Source organism: Sciurus carolinensis, chromosome 4, assembly GCF_902686445.1.
Source record: "Sciurus carolinensis chromosome 4, mSciCar1.2, whole genome shotgun sequence".
NCBI lineage: Eukaryota > Metazoa > Chordata > Mammalia > Rodentia > Sciuridae > Sciurus > Sciurus carolinensis.
Genome location: NC_062216.1, coordinates 69,643,098 through 69,657,138, shown reverse-complemented (window position 1 = coordinate 69,657,138; position 14,041 = coordinate 69,643,098).

Sequence of the window (14,041 nt, the reverse complement as noted above, 5' to 3'; positions counted from 1 at the left end):
TACTCCATGTATGTATATGTCAAAATATACTCTACTGTCATGTATATCTAAAAAGAACAAATAAAAATAAAAGCATGAATGTAATCAAGAGAAAAATGGGATATGTGACAAAGACTCAAGTAGAATTTATTTTCTTCTTTTTTGGGGGAGGTACTGGGGATTGAGCCCAGGGGCACTTAACCACTGAGCCACATCCCCAGCCCTTTTTAAAAAATATTTTATTATAGACAGGGCCCCACTAAGTTGCTAAGGCTGGCTTTGAACTCGCAATCCTTCTGCCTCAGCCTCTTGAGCTGCTGGGATTATAGTCATGCACCACCATACCCAGCTCAAGTAGAATTTTTGAAGATGAAATTTTAAAAAGAATTTTTTAAAAACTCATGGAGAAAAATCTTTCAAATGAAGATGAACCGAGCAATAAGATAAGAAAGAAAGAAAAGTCATCCAAACTGGAAAGGAAGAAGTAAAATTATTTATGTTTGCAGATGGTATGATCATACTTGTGGAAGCTTTAAAGACTCCAAATATATAACCAAAAACCATTAGAACTAATCAATTTAGTAGAGTTCTAGGTTACAAAATCAGCATACAATTTCAGTTATATTTTTACACAATTAAAACACCCTTTCCAAAAAGGAAATTAAGAAATCCCACTTGATAATAGCATCAAAAAGAAAAAAAAAATACCTAGGAATAAACTTAACTAAAGGTCAAAAGATTACGTACTATAAACTACAAAACATTGATGAAATAAAGGAGACACAAATAGGAAGACATCATGTGTTTTTGATTTGGAAGACTTAATATTGTTAATCTACACTACTCAAAATGATTTATAGAGTCAATGCAATCCCTATCACAATTCTCACTGGCATTTTTTATAGAAATAGGAAAAATAGTCCTAAAATTCATATGAAGCCACAAGGACCCAACCAAGCCAACACAATTTTGAGAAAGATAAACCTGGAAGTATCATATTTTCTGATTTCAAAATATATAACACGGGGACTGGGGAGATAGCTCAGTCGGTAGAGTGCTTGCCTTGTAAGCACAAAGTCCTGGGTTCGATCCCCAGCACCCAAAAATAAATAAATAAATAAATATATATATATATATATATATATATATTTAACAAATCTGCAGTTATAAAAACAGCATGGTTGTCAGGTTGGATGGCATGTGCCTGTGGCCCCATCTACTTGAGAGGCTGAGGTAGGAGAATCTTTTGAACCCAGAAGCTCAAAAGCAGTCTGGCAATATAGCAAGAACCCATCTAAAACCAAACAAGCTAGAAACAAAACAAAGAAACAAAAAAACCTGTTATGGTATTGGCATCAAGACGAAAATACTGACTAATGGAACAAAACAGAACTCAGACATAAAAAGAATGCATGTCCACTGATCTATGACAAAGGTGCCAAGAATACTCTATTGGGAAAGGATAATCTCTTCAAAAAATGATATTGGTACAACTAGATACCCACTTACGAAAAAACAAAATTGAATTTCTGCTTTGCCCCATACACAAACATCAACTCAAAATGGATTGCAGACTTACCTATAAAATTTCTAGAATAAAATATGAGTAAAATCTTCTGGACACTGGCCTTGGCAATGATTGTTTGGGTAGAGCACCGAAAGTGCAGGCAACCAAGGCAAAAATAGACAAGTGGAGCAATATTAAACCAAGAAGCTTCTGCACAGCAAAGGAAAAAATAAAGTGAAAAGGCAACCTATGGAATGGGAGAAACTATTTACAAACCATATGTGTAATAAGGGGTTAGTATCCAAAATCTATAAGGAACACCTTCAATCTAGTTTTTAAAAATCCAATTTAGGGCTGGAGATATAGCTCAGTTGGTACAGTGCTTGCCTTGCAAGCACAAGGCCGTGGGTTCAATCCCCAGTACCACCAAAAAAAAAAAAAAAAAAAAAAAAATCCAGTTTAAAAATGGCAAAGGACCAAATACACATTAATCCCAAAAGGCATACAAATGACCAAAAAGTATATTAAAAAAAGATGCTTAACATCGCTAATCAGGTAAATGCCTATGAAAACAATGAGATATCACCACGTTTGTTAGGATGCTGTTACTTGGGGAAGAAAGGTAACAAGTGTTAGGATGTAGAGACACTGGACCCCTGGTACACTACTGGTGGGAATGTAAAGTAGTGCATCCAATATTGAAAGCAATATAAAGATTCCTTAAATAATTAAAAATTGAGATATCAGAGCAATCCCACTTCTGGGCATTTATGAAAAGAATTGAAATTAGGACCTCAAAGAGATATTAGCACTCTCATGTTCACAACAGCACTATTCATAATAGCCAAGATGTGGAAAGAGCCTAAATGTCCATTGGCAGATGAGTGGATATAGAAAATGTGGTTGTTGTGTGTGCATGTGTGTGTGTGTGTGAGATGGAATATTATTCAGCCTTAAAATCTTACCATATGTGACAGAATGGAGGAAACTTGAAGAATTATGCAAAATGAAGTGAAGGGTAATACTGAAAAACAAAGACTGTGTGATAACACAAGGAAGCAGAGTAGGATGGTGGTGACCAAAGGCTGGGAGAGGCAAGAAGGGGGTTATTCAACAGGTATAAAGTTTCAGTTATGAGTTACGTAAGATCACTAAGTTCTAGAAATCCTTTAACTAACAATACTATATTGTACACTTAAAATTTTGTTAAGGGATTAGATCTTATGTTAAGCTGTTTTTACCTAAATAAAAAAAAGAAGGTAAAGTCAAGTCAAAGTGAGGCTTTTTTCAGATAATTTAAAGCCAAAAGAACTTATCATCAGCAGATCCTGCACTGAAAGAAATCTTAAATGAAGTTCTTCAGGCAAAAGTAAAGTGATAACAAATGTAAATTTGGATCCAAAAAAGAAGCAAAAAAATGCTGAAGATAGAAAGTATGTGGGTAAGTATAAAAGATATTTTCTTTCATATTTTTAAATTTTATATATAGACACTTGGCTGTTAAAAGCAAAAATAAAATACATCATGAAGTTTATAAAATATGTAGCAGTAAAATGTATGACAACAGTAACACAAAAGAGAAGAGGGATAAGTGAAAATATAATGTTGCATTTTTCTTATACTACTGATGAAGAGTTATAAATTATGTAAGGTAGATCATGAAAAATTAAACATGGATATTATAAACACTGGAACAACTTAAAAACAAGAGAAATAGTCAATAATCCAATGATGGAGATAAAATGAAATTATAAAAATTATTCAATTACCTCAAAAGAAAGAAAAGAGTAAAAAAGGAAAAAAGAACAGATGGAACAAATAGAAATTGGTAGCAAGATGGCAAATTTAAACTCAGAGGAATTAAATAAAATATAAATGTCCAAACTACCCATTTAAAACAAGAAATTGGCCAGGCACAGTGGCACATGCCTGTAATCCCAGCAGCTTGAGAGGGTGAGGCAGGAGGATCCCAAGTTCAAAGCCAGCTTTAGCAAGGGTGAGGTGCTAAGCAACTCAGTGAGTCCCTGTCTCTAAATAAATTACAAAATAGGGCTGGGGATGTGACTCAGTGGTCAAGTACCACTGAGTTCAATCCCCAGTACTCCCCAAAAATAAAAAATTAAAAATAAATAAAACCAGAGATTGTAAGAGTGAATAAAACAGCAAGACCTAACTCTATGCCATATTCAAGAAATACACTTTTTATGTATAAGACAAGTTAAAAATATAAAGATGGAAAAAGATAAACTATACAAATACTAACCAAAAGAAATATGGAGTGACTATATTAATAATAAACAATGTATATATCAGAATCAGGAATGTTATCAAAGATAAAGAAGGATGTATCACAGTGATAAAGGGTTGAATTCTTCCAATAAGACAAGACAATCCAAAATATATATGGATTTAATAACAGATTCAAAATACATGAAACAATATCTGATAGAACTGAAAGGAGAGACAGGCAAATACACAAATATAATTGGGAATTTCAACACTCTACTCTCATAACTGATTAAAGAAGTAGGAAATAACCATAAGGCCACAGAATACTATCAACCAGCATGACATATTTGATATCTATAGAATGTCCCACTCAGTAAGAGCACAAAGGTTTTGCCAAAATGAACAATATACCAGGCCATAAAATTAGTTATAATACATTTAAAATAATTGAAGTCATGCAGAGTATGTTATTCAGCCCCAAAAGAAATAATAACATAAACATGCTGGGAAAAATCCCCAAATAGTTGGAAACAAACACATTTCTATATAACCCATGGCCAAAAAGAAATAAAAAAAGAAAATTACAAAATATTTTGAACTAAGTGAAAAAGAAATGCATATGTTAAAATTTGTGAGACACAGCTAACACAGTTATTAGAGAAATTTCATTTCATTTAATGATCTTGTTAGAAAACAAAAATTTTAATAATCTTGTTCTCTACCTTACAAAACTATAAAAAAGAGAAAACTAAACATAAAGTAAGCAGAAGGGAGGAAATATAAAGATAAAACATGAATCAATGATATAGAAAACAGGAAAACAATAAAGCCCAATGAAATCAAGAGCAGATTCACCAAAAAAAAAAAAAAAAAGAAAAAAGAAAAAAATGAAGCTTCTAGCTAATCTATATGGTGAAAGTTGAGAAGATATGAATTACCAATTTCAGAAGTATGAAGAGAGACATCACTACAGATTCTACAGACATTAAAAGAATGACAAGGGAATATTGTGAACAATTTTATGCCAATACATTTGATTAGTTAAATGAAGCACACTCAAGAATAAATATACTGAAAAGCTTTATATTTATTTTGAAATTTAAATCTATAATTTAAGGTTTGTTTACAAACTTCAGACCAAATGGCTTCTTTGGTGTATTCTAACAAATATTTAAGGAAGAAAATACCAATCCTACACAAATGCTTTTATATAAAGTAGAAGAGAAGCCTTGCTTCCTAACTTATTTTATGAATCTGGCATTATCCTGATACCAAACTAAATTATTACTACAAAGCTATAAATGTTCCTAATGAACATATATGCAAAATACTCAACAAGGTATTAATAAGTTAAATATAGCAATACAAAAAGAATAAATAGTACGGCAAAGTCGGGTTTATCCCAGGGATGCAATCTTCATTTAACCTTTGAAAATCAAGTAATGTAATTCACATTAAAAGATAGAAAGACAAACCTATACGATCATCTCAATAGATGGAAATCAAGACTAGAGAAATTTAGAACTCACTCATGATAGAATCTCTCAGGAAACTTGGAATAAAATGGAACTTCCTTAAACTGATGCATGGAAACTAAGAATCCATCATGCTCATCAGTGAACACTGTATGCTTTCTTAAAATTGGAAAGAGGCACTATTTTTTGCTCTCTCCATTTCTACTCAACTTTATAGTAGAAGTCTTTAAAATCAATAAGGTAGGAAAAATAGAAGAAATAAATTGAAAAGGAGGAAGTAAAATGATCTTTATTTACAGTCAACATAATTTTGCATGTAGAAAAATCTTAAATAATCTACAGAGAAGAATAGAACTAATCAGAGTTGACCAAAATTACAAAATGCAAGGAAAATACACCAAAAATCAGTGGTATTTCTGTGGTTTGGCAATGAATAATTGGAATTTGAATTAAAGACTATCATTTAAATAGTGTTAAACAATGGGAAATACTAAGAATACATTTACCAAATTTCTGAAACATACTTCTATACTAAAAACTATATGCATATGAATCAGAAGATTTGAATTATTCTATGGATTCATTAGAATATTGAGCTGATTCTTAAGTTTCTATGAAAAAATCAAAGTTCTTAGAATAGCCAAGACAATTTTGAAAAGGAAGAAAATTTGGATGGGTATAAAATACCTAATTTTAAGAAACATCAAAAGCTACAGTAAGCGACATAGTATGATATTGGAATAAAATAGACAAGAAAACCCAGATAGACTCACACACAGATGATCAACTGTTTTTTGTCAAAGATGTCAAGTCAATGAGAGAAATTAGACTTTTTAGAAATAGTGTTAGATAATTGGTCATATAGAAAACAATCTCTGACCTTTATGGCACATTATCCCTTGAGAAACAATTCACTTTATAAGTAATTTATAAAAATATAATGGATTATATACTTAAATGTAGAGCTAAAATTGTAAAACTCTGAAAGAAACCTTAGGAGAAAAATTCTGTGATCTTGGTTAGTCAAAGAGAAAAAGAACTACAACCCAAAAGTTCTGATGAGTTTAACTTGGTTAAAATAAAAAAAACTTTTGTTCTTCAAAAAGCAGTATCAAGGAAATTAAACAGGTCACAGACTAAAGTATTTGTAAAACATGTAGCTGTCAAGAACATGTATCCAGAATATAAAAAGAACTCTTACAACTAAATAATAATAAGAAAAATGACTTGATTTTTTTAAAGAAGTAGAAAAAACTTAAACTGATACTTCACCAAAGAAAAGATATGAATGACAAGTACATGAGAAGATGCTCAACATTATTTAGTCAGTAGGAAAATCCAAGTTAAAGCCACAGTGAGATAGTATTACACAAACCACTGGAATGACCAAAATAAAAAGACTGACAATACTAAGTGTTGACAATGATGTGGAGTAATTAACTCTTTCATTCATTGCCAAAGGGAATGCAAAAAATGGATACAGTCATTTTGGAAAACAGGATTGCATCTTCTCATAAAGTTACTTTGTGACCTAGCAATCCCATTCTTACATATATATCCAAGAGGAATAAAGACATATATAATATCAGCACAATGACTTATGCATGAATTTTCTTGACAGCTTTATTCATAATAGCAGAAACAACTCAAATGCCCATCAATTAGTTAATGAATAAACATATAGTATCTATATTCATTTATTAGAATACCACTCATTCATTGGAATACTACTGATTCACACACAAGAATGAATTCAGAACTATTATGCTAAGTAAAAGCAGACACAAAAGACATGTATGATTCTGTTTATACAAAATTCTAGAAAAGACAACAGTGTGATGATAAAAAGCAGATCAGTAATGGCTGGAGGTCTTGGTTGGAAAGGAATTGATGGCAGTAGGGTACTTTCAGAGGTAATGGAAATGTACTGTCTTGTTTACAGTTGTGATAACAGGGTACACACCTTTGTGAAAACTCATCAAAATGCACTTTTAAAATGGAAGATGGAAAATAATGAACTATTTGTACCATCGTACCATGCAAACTACTGACACATGTAAAATCTGGACAAATCACACAGACATGCTGAGTGAAAGAAAATGATACTGTGTTATTCAGCTAATTTGAAGTTCTAAAACAGGAAAAATTACGGCAAAAAAAAAAAAAAAAAACAAGTGTTGCAGCAGAAGGAGGACTGGGGACTGCAAAGATGCTTTAGGTCACTTTCTGGGTGGTGGTGGGAACATAGTGGGTTTTAAGAGGAGTGGGTTACACATGTTTATTTGCCAAGGGTCATTGAACTACATACTTAAGAGCTGTGAATATCATTGTGTGCAAATTAAGCCTCAATAAAATTCTCTTTAAATAAATGCTTTCATATGCTCTATTTTATTTTTTCTTCACAACATTTGTTCTCTGAAAGGAAGACAGCAAAATCTTCCTCCATTTCACCTTTGAGATTGCAATGTTCAAGTCAATCACATGACTTGCCTGACATTCACATCGCTAGGATAGGAATTCTGTCTTTTCACTCCTATTTAATTCTTCTTTCTATGTACTGTGCTGTTTAGTGGTTTTAACTGAACCATGAAACACAATGTAGATTGATCTTTTATAAATAAACAAATTGAATATGGTGTTCCACTGCCAATCCAAACCTGGATGTTTCCTGAAACAATGGAACTCAAAAACAGGAACATAAAAATATCCTCTGCAGCAATAGTTCACATGGCCACAAGCACAGTGTTTAAATGATAGTTAACCATCCCATCTTTTCTCCACTCTTTGTTAAATTGTAAAAGAAAACCACTGAAACAATAGCAGATAGCAATTCCAGTTGACAACTCAGTTAATCAACAGAGTTGTTGATTGCTGCTGTCATGCACTTGGACTTGTTATGAAGTTCAGATATATGTGAGGCAGACTTGTCCTAGACATCTTTCACCCATTACTGCAGTGCTAGTGCAGTCAGCCAGGGCCTCTCCTTTTCTCGTGGACATTTCTCCTAAAAGTACTTTGATAGAAGCGATAGATTTCCTCAAGAGAGAATTGTCAGTTCATCACTCCTACACTATGATATGAAAGGAGCTGGAACTTCCCAGTAAGTTTGCAAGGTCTGGTTGTATGAAGTCAGATATTCATTACAATCAAAAATTCATTAATGTCAAAGGAGAATAGCAACTTATTAAGTTCAGACCTCATGTGACCTGATGTCTTTTTTTTTTCTGATTTTCTCATAAAGTATTTGGGAACAATTTTTTTTATTGTGAACTGTTTTCCAGATATTATTGATTGTCTTCTTAAAAAGGTTACTTTGGTGTGGGGAATTTCCATCTATGCCTGGTCAGTGACATATTTCTTGGGGGTGGGGAATCAGAATAGGTCCATCCTCACATCTTTCTACCTCTAGATGGGGCTCTTTTCATTTCATCTCACTTTTCACAGTCTCCATACAAGTCAGAGAAGATGTCACAGATGCTAATTGCCATGCATTCTTCTTTTTAGGAAGGTCTCACTAAAAGAATGGTCCCTCCCTTCTTCCCTCCCTTTCTTCCTTTCTTCCTTCCTTCCTTTTCCTTCTTTCCTTCCTTGTTTGACATATATTACTGAGCACCTATTGTGTGCCAGGCATTGAAAATGCAAAGGTAGCTAGTTGGAAGTGGTACTCTTAGTTGATATGTGCATACCTTTACCTGTAAACATCCTGGTTTTGCTTTGGAAGAAGGATCCATATGAAAAGCTTATATGCAGAAACTCAGTGGTATAATGATAGAATAGGACTCATTTAAATGCAATTCATTTAACGATTTCAACAACCAGCAGTCCCACAGACTCACCTCCTTGTCTCCCTTGGTTCATTTATAAATAACTTGTATGCTGTTTCAGTTCTGTGTTTGGGGAGTAAACTAAAGTCTATTTACCAAAAAATATCTACACTTACTCAGTGATATGTATAAAAATTTTTTTCAAACAACTTATTTGCTTGAAAATTAGCTATATTAAAGAGGGTGAAAAGAAAAAAAAGAAAATGCAAAGGTAATCATGATAAAATCCTTTTTTCTGTAAGTTACAGGTAAAAGCAGACGTGTATTTATATAATCAGAATGCATTTTTAAGTGCTATGAAAAGTAGGCAGGTCAACTTGAAAGGCCAAGTTGGGTCTACATTGTGAAGTAGTTCGTACACTATGCTAAGGAATTAGACTTTCTTGAGAGGGCAGTAGAGAGCCTTGGAGTGCTTTAGGCAGGAGGGGACATGATCAGAAGTGAGATCAGAGTGATGTCACTGGCCTCAGGAAAGGATGGGTTACAGTAGGAAGACTACAGCCTCCTTTGCTGGATACCCTTCATTTTCCTGGCCTCTCAGTGTTGAAGCACCTCCACTCCCAGTCCTGGGCCTTTTCTTCACTCCCTTTTCTTCTCTTTCCTGCCCTACCTAAACCCACCTCCACTTCCCTAGTAGGTGAACTCAACTCATCTCACTGCTTTGAACAGGATCTACTAAGTGATGACTCCTAATTTTATATCTCCAACTCAGATCTCTCCCCTGGAACACACCATCCTATATATAAACACTTCTTCAACCTTCATTTGGCTGCCTCAAACCTTTTTTAGCATAGTAAATATCACCATTATTCAACCAGTTAGGTTATCTAAGCCACTCCCCTTTAGAGTCTTCTTTTCCTTCATGCCCCTACATCAGTTCATCAAGTCTGGTTTGTGTCTGCACATCTATTATCCACTTTTCTCCATCTTATCCACCACTGTCCTAGCCAAAACACATGATCTCTCATTTGTCCTATTGCAGTAGCTTCTTGATGATGCTCTGTACTTTCCTTTTGACCATACACTAGTCAGAGTGAGTTCTCAAAAGCACAATCACTCCCCTATTTAAACTTGTCAATTAGTATTCATTGCACTCACAAAAATTCCCAGCCACAATCTGGAAACCAAAAGGCTTTCCATTAGTTGATCTGTCCAGCCTCTCCCTGGATCATTCTCTTGTTTACTCTAGACTCACTGTTATTTCACTCCTCTAAATATCTGTACTGACTCTCCCTTCTTCACAGAATTCATGGTCAAGGATGACTCTCTTCCTTTAGCCTTCAGCACCCATGTGTCCATGTAGTCATCCTGTCTGTGTAGGCCCTCAGTCCTCATTACTCTTTCTTACATCACTCTGCTCATTTTCTTCCTAGAATACTCCAGAATTCATATTTATTTAGTTGTTTTATTATTATCTGTTTTTCCCACTGGAATATAAGCTCCACATGACTGGGAACTTCTTACTAGCCAGATTGTCCTTGGAGCCTGAAAGACCCTGGTACAAAATGCGCATCTTCAGTACATGAACCTGGTTCATTTAGGAGTCTGTGGCAATAGTTCAAATGAGAGCTTGTACTAAATCAGTTAATGTCAGGATGAGAAACAGAACATTTCAACACACACAGAGAAGATTGAATCTATAGGACTCGGTGGTTGAATGAGTGTGGGGACTGAGGGAGAGAAGTCAGACATTGCTTGATTAAGTGCATAATGATGTCATGTATGTGGTGCAAAATTCAAGGGGAGAAGCAGGAATGAACAAGAGAATGTGCAGAGGTAGTGAGACCAGAGTGCGTTAAGAATAACAGCAACTCCATCTGCAGAATGGGCTAGGATTCTAAAAAACTTATAAGTAGAACTAGATTGTAGGTATCTTCATTTGAAATCCATGATTTTACAATTTAGTCCTGTGTTTGAGGATATTATTTCTGAGTTAAGTTCCTCTCTCCATCTCTATTTCTAATTGCTTAACTTCCTTTTTATGGTTTAAAAATGTTTGTTCTGATATAATCAAAGACAATTTGGGAAATTATATTACCATTTTAATTGTTTGATCAAGGTTTTCTATTTTTTTCCACTTTCTGATATGAAGTTTGTGGTCTCAAAATATTTACAATTTCCTGAATCACTTGATCCTTTCAGTTCCTTAACATAATATGAGCCCAGGTAGTGAAATTTACCAAATCAAAGAAATGGAGAGTTTTAGAGGTAGATGGGACTTCCAAGGTGACTTAATTTAGTTGAGGAGTTGGGGGAGCCCAAGTTAAGCTTGCCAAGGGAAAAGAACCTGGGGAAAGAACCCAAGGTAGTATTAGTTAATCAAATCCACTGAGTGGCACCAAATTTAGTTTCTGATTGCAATGGAAGACAACTTCAGAATCTGGGTGGCATGTCTTGTGTTGCTTTCCCCGTCTCCACATGTTAGTTCAGTTGAAGTTTCCAGTTTTCACAAGCAGCACCTAACCTCATTTTCTATTGCAGGGCTGTTTTGACTGCTACCTTTGGATTTATGGAGAAATGACTGCCTTTATAAAATGTGTGTTTTGTTTTTGTAATGACACTGTAATTCTCCTCCCACATTCATCTGACTTATTACATTCATCTCCATCTTTCTATTCCTCTTTCTGAGACATTAGCCCTTTCTCTGTCCCTTTTCCCTTCTGTTTCCACTGCAGGACTCCTGGCCTGAAGGGGTGCTGTGTATGTATTATACCAATTAGCTCAAGTAGTCTAGGGAGTGACCATTGGAAGGCAAAGCTGATGAAGATTTTAGATGTTTGTCAGATTTCTCAAGCTCCTCTCATAGTCTGCCCCAGGCTCCACTGTTCCTTCATATATTACTTAAGAATCTGTAGCTATACAAATGGAGTAAATGGTACTCAAATCCTAAAACAGCATGGTGCACACCTGCTGTGTTCCTCTCTGCTTGAGCTATGGAGACCAGCCCACCCAATATTTGAAACACTGAGCAGACCTCCCCTTCTGAAGGGTCCATGACTGGTGCAAAAAGTCACTCTCATTTTCTAAGCCTCAGAAGAGAGTGTCTTCTGAGCAAACCATGCCCTTGGCATCTCTCTAGGAGGCCAGATTTTTCGCTTGTGAGCCATACATAGCTCTGGCCACACATTGCACCAAAGGATGGTTTATTTTCTGTTTACAGCTTCCCAGAGACCACCAAACATTACAGTCTCAGGACTGGGTAGGGCCCTAAGGTCATCTCACAAACACCCATATTCTTGTGATCATGTTAGGAAAGTTCTCTGGTGTAACATGTGGATCTTGTCAAGAAAGAGCCTAAGTCTGATCTGTATTACCCAACACTGTGGAGAGTTGGCTAACCCTGCCTGTCTGCAGATGAATTAAAAGCAAAATCGGCATTCAAGATCCTATGTAACTTGACTCCAGAACTTACATATATGGACTTATTTGCTTCTATTCTTCGGTAAATATTCTGTATTGTAGCAAAACAATAGTTTTTCTCCCAAATACACTTTGTGCTTTCCAACTTCTATAAGTCTCCACTACCAGGCCCGTCTTTCCTTCTGCCTACATTTCCCACATTCCTGCAACTCTACCAATCAAAATTATATCCCTCCTTAAGATCTGTTTTAATGAATTTATCTATTTATTTTGCTCTACTGAGGATCAAACCCAGAGACTCACAAATGCTTATGTGAGCAACTTTACTACTGAACTGCATTCCCAGTCCCTTGAGGCCTGACTTATGTGACACTTTCTCCATGAAGATTTTCCTGATGATTTTCCTGAAGATTTTCCAGCTCGAAGGTGTCCCCCGTCACTAAAAACTCTGATGGCTAGGTTAGGTTAGTACCTCTGTTAAAACTTACTATCCAATAGTTTTGCCATTTGTGTACATATCTCTTCTACAATTTGAGGGCAGGGTCCTTCTTTTTCACCTCTATATCCCCCATAGCATCTAAGACAGCCTTTTGCACTTAATAGGAGCTCAGTCAACATCTGTTGTGAAGTGAATGAGAATCAAGAAATGATGGAAGCATGAAATAAGTAGTTAAGGAATTCTGGAGCCCTGAAAAACTCAGCTGGTTCTGGGTCCAAACTAAAGAGAAAAGCAAGAGGAGAAAGTGTGCTGCTTTGAGTTCTTTGGAGGCAGCCAGCTGCAGCTCCAAAGAAATGTCTTCCCTCAAAAAAAAAAAAAATTAAAAACCAAAAACAGCACACAGAATTGGCAAAGGAAGTGATGATGTCAACCTTCCATTCCCTCACAGAGGTGTCACTCAAGTAAAACTCAATGACTCAGACCCTAAATTGCCACATCTCCAACTCACCTTCCATCTAGGTTTTTTTTTTTTTTTTTTTTTTTTTTTTCAGAAAACACACACACACACACACGCACACCCCTAGGTGTGTATAATCAATATATTTTTATAACATTCAGTTCTTTATTGGTAAAAGCAAAATTATACATGAGAATTAAATTTAGTCAGATCTCTACCATTACTGATAACAAAACACTTCCATTTAGTGATGCTGAAAAGTATTGGGCAGGTGACTGGAAACCTGGCACGTGGGTATAGATATCTGGAAGGGAAATCTGAGTGTCCACGCGGACAATGGACAGCTGGAAAGGGCAGGGCCTGACCTGGGCTGGCTTTGGCTAGGGCCACAGTGTAATCATGTAGGTCATGAGGAGAGAGGGAGAATTGATGTCACAGCAGGATATTGCTGTCTACACAGGTGAGGAGCTTGTCACTTGTGTTTCCATCCAGAGGTCACACCTCCTTCCTGAATCAGTACTAAGCATCAGCTTTGTTCATTTGATTTGGTTTTAGTGGTTTTTTTTTAAACAAACATATGATTTACATTATAAAATTAAAATCTACCCACTGCAAATGGACAGTTAAATGGCTTTTAATAATTTTTTAGTCAAACAACCATCACCACAATCTAGTTTTATAACATTTTATCATCCTAAAATTCCATTCAGCCAGTTCTCTTGCAGTGAGTACAGATTCCTCTCCTCCTCCCTAAGTAATAATGAATCTGCT